The 12,814-nt window shown below is 43.2% G+C and overlaps 1 protein-coding gene across 3 annotated transcripts in view; it reads left to right on the top strand.

Annotated features, from left to right (window-relative positions):
- Positions 1–12,814, top strand: part of sp4 (sp4 transcription factor) — a 79,754-nt gene that overhangs the window by 24,385 nt on the left and 42,555 nt on the right. The gene's annotated exons all lie outside the window — the stretch shown is intronic.

Genomic DNA, 12,814 nt, shown 5'->3' with positions numbered 1-12,814 from the left:
CTCTCTCCCCCTCACTTTCTCTCTCTCCCCCCTCACTTCTCTCTCTCCCCCCTCACTTTCTCTCTCCCCTCACCTTCTCTCTCCCCCTCACTTTCTCTCTCTCCCCCTCACTTTCTCTCTCTCCCCCCTCACTTTCTCTCTCTCCCCCCTCACTTTCTCTCTCTCCCCCTCACTTTCTCTCTCTCCCCCTCACTTTCTCTCTCTCCCCCTCACTTTCTCTCTCTCCCCTCACTTTCTCTCTCTCCCCCCTCACTTTCTCTCCTCTCCCCCTCACTTTCTCTCTCTCCCCCTCACTTCTCTCTCTCCCCCCTCACTTTCTCTCTCTCCCCCCTCACTTCTCTCTCCCCCCCTCACTTTCTCTCTCCCCCCCTCACTTTCTCTCTCCCCCCCCTCACTTTCTCTCTCCCCCCCTCACTTTCTCTCTCCCCCCCTCACTTTCTCTCTCCCCCCCTCACTTTCTCTCTCCCCCCCCCTCACTTTCTCTCTCCCCCCCCTCACTTTCTCTCTCCCCCCCTACTTTCTCTCTCCCCCCCCTCACTTTCTCTCTCCCCCCCCTCACTTTCTCTCTCCCCCCCTCACTTTCTCTCTCCCCCCCCTCACTTTCTCTCTCCCCCCCCTCACTTTCTCTCTCCCCCCCCTCACTTTCTCTCTCCCCCCCCTCACTTTCTCTCTCCCCCCCTCACTTTCTCTCTCCCCCCCCTCACTTTCTCTCTCCCCCTCACTTTCTCTCTCCCCCCCCTCACTTCTCTCCTCCACCCCCCTCACTTTCTCTCTCCCCCCCCTCACTTTCTCTCTCCCCCCCCTCACTTTCTCTCTCCCCCCCTCACTTTCTCTCTCCCCCCCTCACTTTCTCTCTCCCCCCCCTCACTTTCTCTCTCCCCCCCCTCACTTTTTCTCTCCCCCCCCTCACTTTCTCTCCCCCCCCCTCACTTTCTCTCTCACCCCCCTCTCTTTCTCTTCCCCCCCCCCTTCCTCCCCCCCCCCCCCCCCCCGTTTCTCTCTCCCCTGCAGTGTTGCACTTTTCAAGGTGTCTGGCTGCAATGCGCTGATTTCCTGCCATTTCCCAGGAGAGATGCTAGAAAATCTGTCAGTTTGTACTCTGTTCATTTTAATCAGCAGGAACTTGCAAGGAATAGAGGAAGCTTTCTGGTGATATGTATTTTATATATTGAGGTAAATTAAATGCATTTCATTGTCTTTAAATGGCTTCAATATTGTGGTTAAACTTTACCTTTGCAGTTATGGATATTCACAGACATTGATACCCGATGGATTTGACAGCAACATAAGCTTGGTGATGTGGCATAGCCAGCCATACATAGATAATATTTCCGATCTGTCACCAGCATACAGGGCCTTGCCAAACACATAGGAAACTAATTCATTTGGGAATTGACTTTTGTTTTTAAAAAAACCTCTTGCCCTATACACAGACCTTGAGAGCAAGTTCGAGTTCAAATTATGGTCATTCAACAATATGCATGTTTGTTCTTCCAGACCAAGGTGTGCTGCACAGTTGCTTCATATGTGATGAGATCTGGGCAGTGGCAGAGAGTTCAATAGTCTTACTGCCTAGGGGAAGAAGCTGTTGGCCATTCTAATACTTATTGTCTTAATGCTTTGGTACTTCCTGCCTGATGGTAGTGGATCAAAGAGATTGTGCAACAAACGGGAGGCATCCTTGACAATGCTAAGGGCCCTGCATATGCACACTCCTGATAAATAACTGAAGAGGGACCCCCACGATACTCTCAGCATCGCATTTGCCTTCCTCACCACTGACTCAACCTGCAAATTAACCTTTGGGGAATCCTGCACAAGGACTCCCAAGTCCCTTTGTGCCTAAGATTTTTGTATTTTCTCTCCATTTAAAAAATAGTCTACACTTTTATTTCTCCTACCACAGTGCATGACCATACACTTCCGAACACTGCATTCCATCTGCCACTTCTTTGCCCATTGTCCTAATCTGTGTAAATCCTCCTGTAACCTCTCTACTTCCTCAAAACCATTTGCCCCTCCACCTATCTTAGTATCGCCTGCAAACCTTGCAACAAAGCCATCAATTTCATCATCTAAATCATTGGCATATAAGGTAAAAAGAATCGGTCTCAACACAGACCCCGCGGGACACTATTAGTCATTGGCAGCCAACCAGAAAAGGCTCTCTTTATTCCCACTCTTTGCCTCCTGTCAATCAGCCATTGCTTTATCCATCCTAGAATCTTTCCTGTAATACTATGGGCTCATAGCTTGTTTAGCAACCTTATGTTTTTTTTTGTTACTCAGAAACTGGTGTTTGGAATGCTTTGAACCAGATTCCAGCAACTGCAGACTCCATGTCCCAATATCATTTCCCATCCCTAATTGCTTGTAGCACCTCCATGCTGGCCTTCAGTTGACTGGTGGATAAGTGCACCTTGACTCAATGGAGCATTAGCATACCCAGAGGGGAAACAGAAGAGACTGGAGATGCTGCAAATGTGGAGCAACACACAACCCACTGGAGGAACTTTGCAGGTCAGAAAGCATCAATGGAGGAAGCAGGCAGTCAATGTTTTGAGTTGAGACCCTCAGTCTTGGAAAGGTCCTGACTGGAAACATTAACTGTTTTCCTATATATATCATGACCTGCTGAGTTTTTCCAGCTCCATCATGTGTTGACCAACACACACAATCTTTTGCCGCCTTAATATATACTCTGCTTTGTTGTTGTGTGCACCAAACTGGATGACCTTGCCTTTTACCACTTAGTAAGTTTTATTCACCATATTCTTGCACACTTGCTCACTATGTCCATAAGACCATAAGCCAAAGGAGTAGAATTAGGCCACTTAACCCATCAAGTCCTCTCCACCATTTCATCATGGCTGATCCCAGATTCCATTCAATGCCATGCACTTGCCCTCTCACCATATCCCTTGATTCCCCGACCAATCAAGAATCTATCACCTTCTGCTTTAAGTCTACCCATTGCCTCCACCACAGTCTGTGGCAGAGCTTTCCACAGATTCACCACTCTTTGGCTTAAAAAAAAATCCCTACTTGCTTATGTTCTAAAAGATCGTCCCTCAATTTTGAGTCTTTGCTCTCTCGTTCTGGATACCCACACCAGAGGAAACATCCTCTCCACATCCACCCTATCTAGTCCTTTCAACGTTTGGTAGGTTTCAATGAGATCCTCTTGTATTCTTCTAAATTCCAGTGAGTACAGGCCCAAAGCTGCCAAGTGCTCCTAGTATGTTAACCCCTTCGTTCCCTGGAATCTTCCTGGTGAACCTCCTCTGGACTCTCTCCAATAACAATACATCCTTTCTGAGATAAAGGGCCAAAAACTGTTGCCAACTCTCCAAGTGCGGCCTGACTATTGTGTGATAAAGGTTCAACATTATCTCCTTGTTTTGCCATTCTATTCCCCTTGAAATAAATGCGCATGTCCATGTCTCCAATGCATTTTTACATTTTCTCCTGGAGTCCCAGTCTCCCCCTTGTTCAGCATCATAAGGAAACATGGAAATATATTTTGTACCACTAGTCAAATCATCGACTAATTAAGATGTCCAGGCATTAGGCATCCCAATAAGTCAGCTAACTATCTTTGGAATAACGCAGGAAAGATGTATGGCATCATCCTTGTATTAGTTGTTTTGAAATGCTACTTAGAAAATAATTGATTATAAATGGTTAACCGGAGTCGTTTATATTTAATGTTGGGCTAAATAGCAAATGCAGATTAGGTAAGGAATCTGTTCTGACCATTTGTTTTTTTGAGGAAGTAACATCCCAAGAGGATTGTGCGCAAAGCTTTGATGTTTCTGCAATAAGAATTGAAAATGCTGGGAACGCTCCGTGGTTCTGATGAAGGGTCTTGAACCTGAAATCTTATCTCTGTTTCTCTTCCCACACACAGGTCATGTCCAATCAGCTGAAGGTTTTGGCTCTTTCTGTTGTTGTTTCACATTTCAAGAGTAGGAAGTTTGTTTCATTCCCAAAAGATTTCATTGGAATTCAACAAAAAGAAACCTCTAACCAAGTATAGAGCAGAGTAAAGGAAAAGGGACATGAATGTCATCGAGACTAGTGGAAACAAGCCCTTCAGCCCAACTTGTCCAAATTGATTGTGCCAGCTAGTGCCATTTTCCTTCATTGGGCATATAGCCCTCTGAACCCCTCCTATTCATCTACTTAGCAAGATAGCTAATGTGCCCACCTCAACCACTATTTCCAGCAGCTCATTCCAGATCTTCACTACGCATTGCATGAAGGAGCTGCCTCTGATGTCTCTTTTAAATCTTCTCTGATCTTAAACCTATGCCCTTGCTATTATAACACACCCTCCCTGGGGGGATAAAATACCGTGCTCTCACCATGTCACTGCCCCTCATGGTCTTGCATACTTTTTTTCAAGTCATCCTTCCTATGTTCCAGGGAACAAAATCCTAGTATACATATACTCTTGTAAGTCAGGCCCCCGAGTCTAGGCAACATCCTAGATGCTTTCTTTACTGTATCCTTTCAAGTGACCAAAACTGTACACTATGGTGTGGCCTCACCAATGTTTGGTGCATAGTAACTTTGCAGCTCCTATACTTAGAGTCCTGATTGATGAAGGCTAGTGTGCCAAGTGCCTTCTTCGCCACCCTGTTCTACCCATGATGTGCTACTTTTACTTGCACACCTAGGTTCCTCTGCTCCATAACACTCCTCAAGGCCCTTCCATTCACTGGTTTGATCTGCCAAAGTGCAAAACCTCTCATTAATCTGAATTGAAAGCCCTTGGCCAATTCTAAACGCAAGTACCCAGCTGATCAAGACCCTCCTGTGACTTTTCTCCAGTTAGTTTCCCCCCCCCCCCCCCTTGCTCCTTTTCTACAATCTCAGCCACTCAACCTTAACAAGATCCCACTGAATAATTCCAAAATTTGCTCTGCCCAATTTTAGGACCCCAAACTGTGAACTGATTGTACCCTTCTCCATTACTAGTTTAAAACTGATAGAATTATGGACAAAGTACTCATCAACAGTGACTTCAGTCACTTGCCAGAACTCATTTTCCAGGAGGAGGTCGTGTTGCATCCTCTTTGGTGGTTCCCTCTACAAATTGATAAAAGGAATTATTTTTAAAGCACGTTTCTAAAATTCCACTCTTTCCAAGCCTTTTACACTTTGACAGACAGACATACTTTATTGATCCCAAGGGAAATTAGGTTTCGTTACAGCCGCACCAACCAAGAATAGTGAAGAAATATAGCAATATAAAACCATAAATAGTTAAATAATAATGAGTTAATCATGCCCAGTGGAAATAAGTCCAGGACCAGCCTATTGAGTTATAAAGTTTGATGGCCACAGATAGAAATGACTTCCTATGACGCTCAGTGTTACATCTCGGTGGAATGAGTCTCTGGCTGAATGTACTCCTGTGCCTAACCAGTACATTATGGAGTGGATGGGAGTCATTGTCCAAGATGGCATGCAACTTGGACAGCATCCTCTTTTCAGACACCACGGTCAGAGAGACTCAGTCAATATTACGAAAATTAAAAGCTCCCACTACTACTCATTATGTTTAAAACAAACTGCAACCTCTCTACATATCTTCTCCAATTCCCATTGAGTATTGGTGGATCATATGATACAATCCCTTCAGATCATCCCTTTGTTTCTAACCCAGTTGGCCTCAGTGGAAGATCCACCCCAAGATATCCTCTCCAATAACTGTTGTTACATCCTCTTTCATCAGGAAGTCCACTACCCCTCTTTTCTTTCCTGAGTTTCTGTCATGCCTGTAACATCTGTATCCTGAAACACAAGGCCAGTCCTGCCCTTCGCTCAGCCATGTTTCTGTTATGGCCATGATATTCCAGTTCCCAAAGCCAATGTGCCCCCTGAGTTCATCTGCCTAGCCTGTCAAGCCTCTTGCATTGAAATAAGTGCAGTTTGAGCCAATGGCCTATCCTCTCTCCTTGCTGTGCTCATGTTTGCCTCTCTTGGCTGGAGAATTATCCCCTGATTCCTTACCAGCTACTCCCCTGCTTGCCACTGCATCCCCTCCCCGTTTGATGTGGGGAAATTTGAGATGCTTGTAGGTAGAATTACTAATGAAATTGCTACAGTTTTAGGTCAAGCTTTGGAGCATTCAGAAGCCCATTCCAATGAAAGGAATGTGGAAATTTGTTAGCTTAGCATTTATTATTACAGGTGATGAGGACAGCGCTGCAGATCATGAAACAGATTAATTGAATACTTTGCATGTTATATGACCAGCTCTTGCTCTACAGCAGGGGTGCCCAGCCTAGAGTCCACAGACCTCTTGGTTAATGGGAGGGTTCCATGGCCATAAAAAGGGTTGGGAAACCCTGCTGCACAGAGACACTAATACATGGACAGCTTAAACTGTCCAAGTTATTTCTTGTGCAGGATGAAGGAAGAATTAAAACATAAAATGAATTGGAGTAGTCAGAAAGTTAGGCGGTGAATTTCCGGTAGAGCACAGTAGATCAATCATCTACTGGAACTGAAGTTTCCAGTGCAAAGCAATGGTTCTTCAAGCCTGAAGGCATGTTCTAGAAGATGGTTTTCAATTTCAGTCCAGAGGTACTTGTGCAGCAATAGTTCACATTATTCAGGATTGCACTTTCATATGATTGACTTGCTTTATTACATTAACAGGCATTATTATTTTATGCATAGCAGGAGCTTTGGTAATAACTTGCTTTTTGAATGATGTTTTACTCTTTGAAGAACATATGGACTGTATATACATTCATTGGCCACTCTATTAGGAACGCCAGTACACCCTCACGTAATGCAAATATCTAATCAGCTGCTCATGTGGCAGCAACTCAATGCATGAAAGTATTCAGACATGGTCAAGTGGTTCCATTGTTCAGACCAGACATCGGAATGGGGAAGAAATGTGACCTAAGTGATGTTAACTGTAGAATGATTGCTAGTGACTGACGTGGTAGTTTGTGTATCTCAGAAACGCTAATCTCTTGGGATTTTTACACACAGCAGTCTCTAGAGATTACAGAGTAGTGCAAAGTAAATCTAGTGAGCAGCAGCCCTGTGGGCAAAAATGCCTTGTTTAATGAGAGGTCAGGAAGAATTTGCCAGACTGGTTCAAGCTGACAGGAGGGCGACAGTAACATAAGTAATCATCCGTTACAGTAGTGGTGTGCAGGAGAGCATTTCCAAACGCACAGCACATTGAACCGTGAACTGAGGGGTTATGGCAGCAGCAGATCAGAAATGTACACTCAATGGTTACTTTATTAGGTACAGGAACTATCTATTAAAGTGGCCACTGAATGTGTTTTGCATGAAAATTGAGTACAGATGACCCTCGTGTTACAGCTGTTCAAGTAACAGATCCACCTTTACAGAATTCACAAAAGCAAAATAAACATTACATGCCTAGAATTATGTGTGGGGAGTAATCAAATTCAACATAGTTTTGTTCCAACTCATAATAAATTATGATATTCACATGCTTTATAGCACCCCCCCCCCACCCCCAGGTAATGCAGGGTTTCATCACTAGGAACCCTAGAATATGGTGTATTCACTTTTCAGGCAATTGATTATTTCTCACTTTGGCAGCAATTGATTTGGATTTTAGTTTCTGCATAGTTGGGTTGGGAAGGGTTCTCTCAATCTAACATGTAATGTTGGGAAGCATGTACGAATGGAGCTTGCCATAATGCTTATTGTCATCAGTAAATTGTTTGATAGCATTGATTGTCTCGAATAGCTTCACTCACTTACAAAGGATGGTTATTTGAGCCAAGCTTAGGTCCATAATTTTGAGTTTAAATTCTGGGAACCCAATAGTACTACAGCATGAAAAGTGACCCTCCGCACATGATCTTTGCAGTAACAGCATTTGATGCATTATTGAAGTGTAATAAATTATGTGAAAAATTAGCCTTTATGTGGTCAATACAAATTAAACTGAGCTACTAAGCGAAGTTGTGTCCATTTTGGTGAAAGTTGTAAATGTTAATTACTGCTAGTCCAAGTCCTCTCCGGATCAAATATTCTGGGGTTCTGTTGATTTAGATGTGACTGAGCAGGAAGGATTGAAGGAGGGGGTGGCAATGCTAATCAAAGAAAATATCATGGCAGTGCTCCATCAGGACGGACCGGAGAACTCAACTAGTGAGCCATTATGGGTGGAACTGAGAAATAAGAAAGGTATAACCACATTAACGGGACAATATTACAGATATCTGTCCTCAGGATTTAGAGGAACAAATTTGTAAAGCTATTGCAGCCAGTTGCAAGGAATACAACGTTGTTACAGTAGATGATTTTTACTCTCCACATAATGACTGGGGCTCCCATATTGAGAAAGGGATAGATGGGATAGAGTTTGTCAAATGTGTTCAGCAAATTTCCTTCGTCAGGACATAGAAGTCCCAACAAGAGAGCAGGCGATACTGGATCTGCTGTTGGGGAATGAGACGGCAGGTGAAAGAAGTTTGTGTAGAGGAACACACTTGCATCCAGTGACCACCGTGCTTCAAAGTAAATATACAGAAAGATAGGAGTGGTCCGCGGGTGAGATTTGGCAAGTGTGGATTGGGACAGGCTGTTTTCTGGCAAAGGTGCATTTGGAAAGTGGGAGGCCTTCAAAGATGAAATTTTGAGAGTACGAAGCTTGCATGTGCCTGTCAGAATAAAAGATAAAGATAACAGGTGTAGGGAACCTTTGTTTTCAAGAGATATTGAGGACCCGATTAAAAGAAAAAAATGACGTGCATAACAGGTATAGGCAGGTGCTTATGGAGTACAAGAAATGCAAAAGAACACTTAAGAAAAAATTCAGTAACGCTAAAAAAAGGCATGCTCTGCCAGGCAAGATGAAGGGGAATCCTAAGGGATTCTGCAGGTATGTTAGCAAAAGGTCCTGGAAGACCAGAATGGTAATCCATATGTAGAGCCAAAACAGATTGGGGAGATCTTAAATGAATTGTCTGCATCTGTATTTCCTCAGGAGACAAACACAACACAGAGTGAGGCAAAGCGGCATCATCTTCATGCACCCTGTACAGATTACAGAGGAGGTGTTTGCTAATCTGAGGCAACTGAGGGTAGATAAATCCCCGTGGCCTGATAAGGTGTTCCCTCGGATGATATGGGAGAGAAGTGTAGAAATTGCCGGGGCTCTGGCAGAGTTATTTAAACACCCCTAGTGACAGGAGAGGTACCAGAGGATTGGAAGATAGCCGCTGTTGTTCTGCTGGGTTTTTTTTTTAAAAAGGCTCTAAACAGAAACCAGGAAATTATAGGCCGGTGAATCTGACACAGTTGTGGAAAAGTTACTGGACAGTATTCGAAGGGACTAGACATATAAGTATTCGTATAGACATGGACTGATTAAGGACAGTCAGCATGGCTTCATGCGTGGTAGGTCATGTCTAACCAGTCTTTCGAAGAAGTTGTCAGGAAACTGGAGCAAGGCAAGGCAGTGGATATGGTCAGAATGGACTTTAGTAAGACATTTGACAAGGTCCCGCACGGGAGGCTGGTCAAGAAAGTTCAGTTGCTTGACATTCAGGATGAGGTAGTAAATTGGATTAGACATTTGGCTTTGTGGGAGAAGCCAGAGATTGGTAGTAGAGGGTTGCCTCTGTGACTAGCAGTGTGTCACAGGGATCGGTCCTGGGTCCATTGCTGTTTGTCATCTATTTCAGTAATCTGGACGATAATGTGGTTAATTGGATCAGCAAATTTGCGGATGACACCAAGACTGGAGGGTGTATTGGAGGATGAGTAAGAATATCATGGCTTGAAGAGGGATCTGCATCAGCTGGAAAAAAAATGCCAGATGGAATTTAATGCAGTCAAGTGTGAGGTGTTGACTTTGGTTGGACCAACCAGAGTAGGCCTTACAGAGTAAATGGTAGGGTACTAAGGAGTGTAGCTGAACAAATGGATGTGGGAACGCAGCTACATAATTCATTGAAAGTGGCATCACAGGTAGATGGAGTCATAAAGAAAGCTTTTGGAACACTGGCTTTCATAAATGTACTGAGTGCAGAAGATGGGATGTTATGTTGAAGTTGATGAGGCCTAATTGTTTGCCGTTTTGGTCATCTACCTACAGGGAAGATGTAAACAAGGTTGAAAGAGTGCAGAGAAAATTTACAAGGATGTTGATGGATCTAGAGGACCTGAGTTATAAGGAATGATTGGATAGGTTAGGACTGCCTTCCTTAGAACATAGCAGATTTAGAGATTTGATAAGGGTATACAAAATTATGAGTGGTATAGATAGAGTAAATGCAAGCAAGCTTTTTCCATTGAGGTTACATCTGACTACAATCAGAGATCGTGGGTTAAGGATGAAAGGTGAAAACTAAGGGGAACATGAGAGGAAACCTCTTCAATTAGAGAACTGCGAGGGCATGGAATGAGCTGCCAGCACCAGTGGTCCGTGCAAACTCGATTTGTACATTTAGGAGAAGCTTGGATAGGTACGTGGATAGTGGCGATATGAAGGACTATGGTCCAAGTGCAGGTCGTTGGGAATAGGCATTTTAATTGGTTTTGGCATGGACTAGATGGGCTGAAGGGCTTGTTTCTGTGCTGTACTTCTCAATGACTCTGATATTAACTGCAGCTGGATGTTTCCTTAATTTTCAGATGTAACAGTTTTATGTGTGCCTCTCCTTAGCTGTCTAGATGAGCTTTTGGGTTAACTAACTGGATAAATGTAGGACAACAGCCCAAGAGTAATTTAGTCTGCTGGGAGAAAGAGCATAGTAAAGATTACACTTAGATTTCTTGTGTTGATCAGAATTTGGCAAAGAATTGTGTCATTTTCCAAATGTTTAGTATGAAACTGGTTAATGCCTTGTTAATCCATGTGTTAATAGAAACATATTTCTTAAATAGTGTGGGCTGATGGGTATTAATCTTATTGGTAACTCTGAATCTTAGATTTTCACTTTAATAAATTACAGATGCTCCCTTTTTAAACAAGATGTAAAAATAGAGTGGACACAACAGTGAATGTCTGATTAAACCCTTCAATTCTGACTAAATTGCAGAGGACTGTATATAATTACATTGAAATTGCTGCTTCAGGGGACTTTTTTTCCCAGCTCGGAGTACATGTTGTTTATTTCAATAAAACAAATACTGCAGGAGAAGGCAATCTAAAATGAAAGCTGAAATGCTGCATGCCCTGAACAGGCCAACCAGCTTCTGTGTTAAGAAAAACAGTTGGCATTTAATTTTAAAGGCTCTAATAAAAGATCTTTGACCTGAAATGCCAATTCTTCATTTCTCCATGGAGGCTGCTAGGCATCTGCAGTATTTTCTGCTTTCACTCCCAGAATTATTGTTTGCTTTGTTGCATCACGATCGTTGAAACTTTAGTGGTTGCGCTTTTGTCTGATCAGATATGTCAGTTGTCCTGATCATTTGTTGCACTTCATTAAACAATTAAATAAACTTTAGTGAGGCTGAAATGGCACTGTAGCCCACACAATTAAAGTCTAGTCATATTATCAGGTGCCATAAAGTAAATGTTCATTAGGCTAAGATTCAATTAGATTGGGTCATAATTTTGATGTCAAATTAATTTCATGTTTAATATGCTTGAGTTTTATGAAGGTATAAATTGCCCAACCCTGTTTTGGAAGAGCTGTCATTTGTTTGCTGCTGCTGTAGATTTGTGGTTGCAGTAGGAACATTGCAGCAGACTCAAGCCATTGCTCAGTCAGGAGCTAATACTACCCATGACCATCATCCCAAAGCACTTTAGCATGGTAAAGGTGAGTGCTACCAGCCGATGGTCATTAGAGGGAGTTCGCCCTGCTTCTCCTGGCTTGATGCCCTTTTGAAACAGATGGGAACGTCCAACTGAGCAGTGAGAGACTGAGGATGTCCAGTTGGTTGGAACGGGCATTCAGTGCCCTTCCAGGTACACCATCAGGATCTGATGCCTTGTGAGGGTCCACCCTCTTGAAAGATGTTCTGACGTCAGCCTCCAAGACAGGGCCATCAACTGCTGTAGGAATTCACACAGGCATAATGTTATTCTCCTTTTCAGAGTTTGCATAATAGGCTTGGAGCTCATGGAGGAATGAAGAATCTCTGCATCTATGCTATTAGGTTTCACTTCATAGGAAGGAATGGCACGCTAACCTTGCCACAGATATCACGCGCCTGATTTTTGTCTCTAACTTCACATGGAATTGTCTTTTCACTCTTGTACAGGTGGTAGCTAGACTTTTGTGGGGCTTGGATCACCACTCTTGAATGCCAAAGATCTAGCCCTCAACAGACTGTGAATCTCCTGGTTCATCCAGCGCTTCTGGTTTGGGAAGATTCAGTATGTTCTTGAAGGCACGCACTCGTTCAGGCAGGAACTGAAGTTAGTGATGGCTGTTGCATCTTCAATCAAATCCAAAGATTAATCCCTGTACTGTAAATGGTTCAGTCCACTAATGGCCAAGTATTTCTGTCGCAACTCTTTAAAGATAATTATGTTTGTACAATATCGAATAATCTTTCCAAACCAGAAAGACAACTTCTTTAATAAGTGGCTGTGTAGGACTGTAATTTGAAAATTATATTTTTAAAGCTGTCATTTAATTTTCCATCTTGCATCTTAGTGATAATACAGACATGGTGTTGGTCTCATAACTCATTCATGCCCCAGCAACCCCATTTTCATTGCCACATTCCATGTGTGCCTTTCTTTCAACTTGTAAAGCTATGTACATTTGTGCTGCACTCCAAGGGAAAAGTCCAGGTAACCGGGTACTCTCCAGCAAATTGTGTGCAGTTGATGTTT

The sequence above is a fragment of the Hemitrygon akajei genome, chromosome 8, assembly GCF_048418815.1.
Source record: "Hemitrygon akajei chromosome 8, sHemAka1.3, whole genome shotgun sequence".
NCBI classification, from domain to species: Eukaryota; Metazoa; Chordata; class Chondrichthyes; order Myliobatiformes; family Dasyatidae; genus Hemitrygon; species Hemitrygon akajei.
This window is presented reverse-complemented; position numbering and strand designations above follow the sequence as displayed.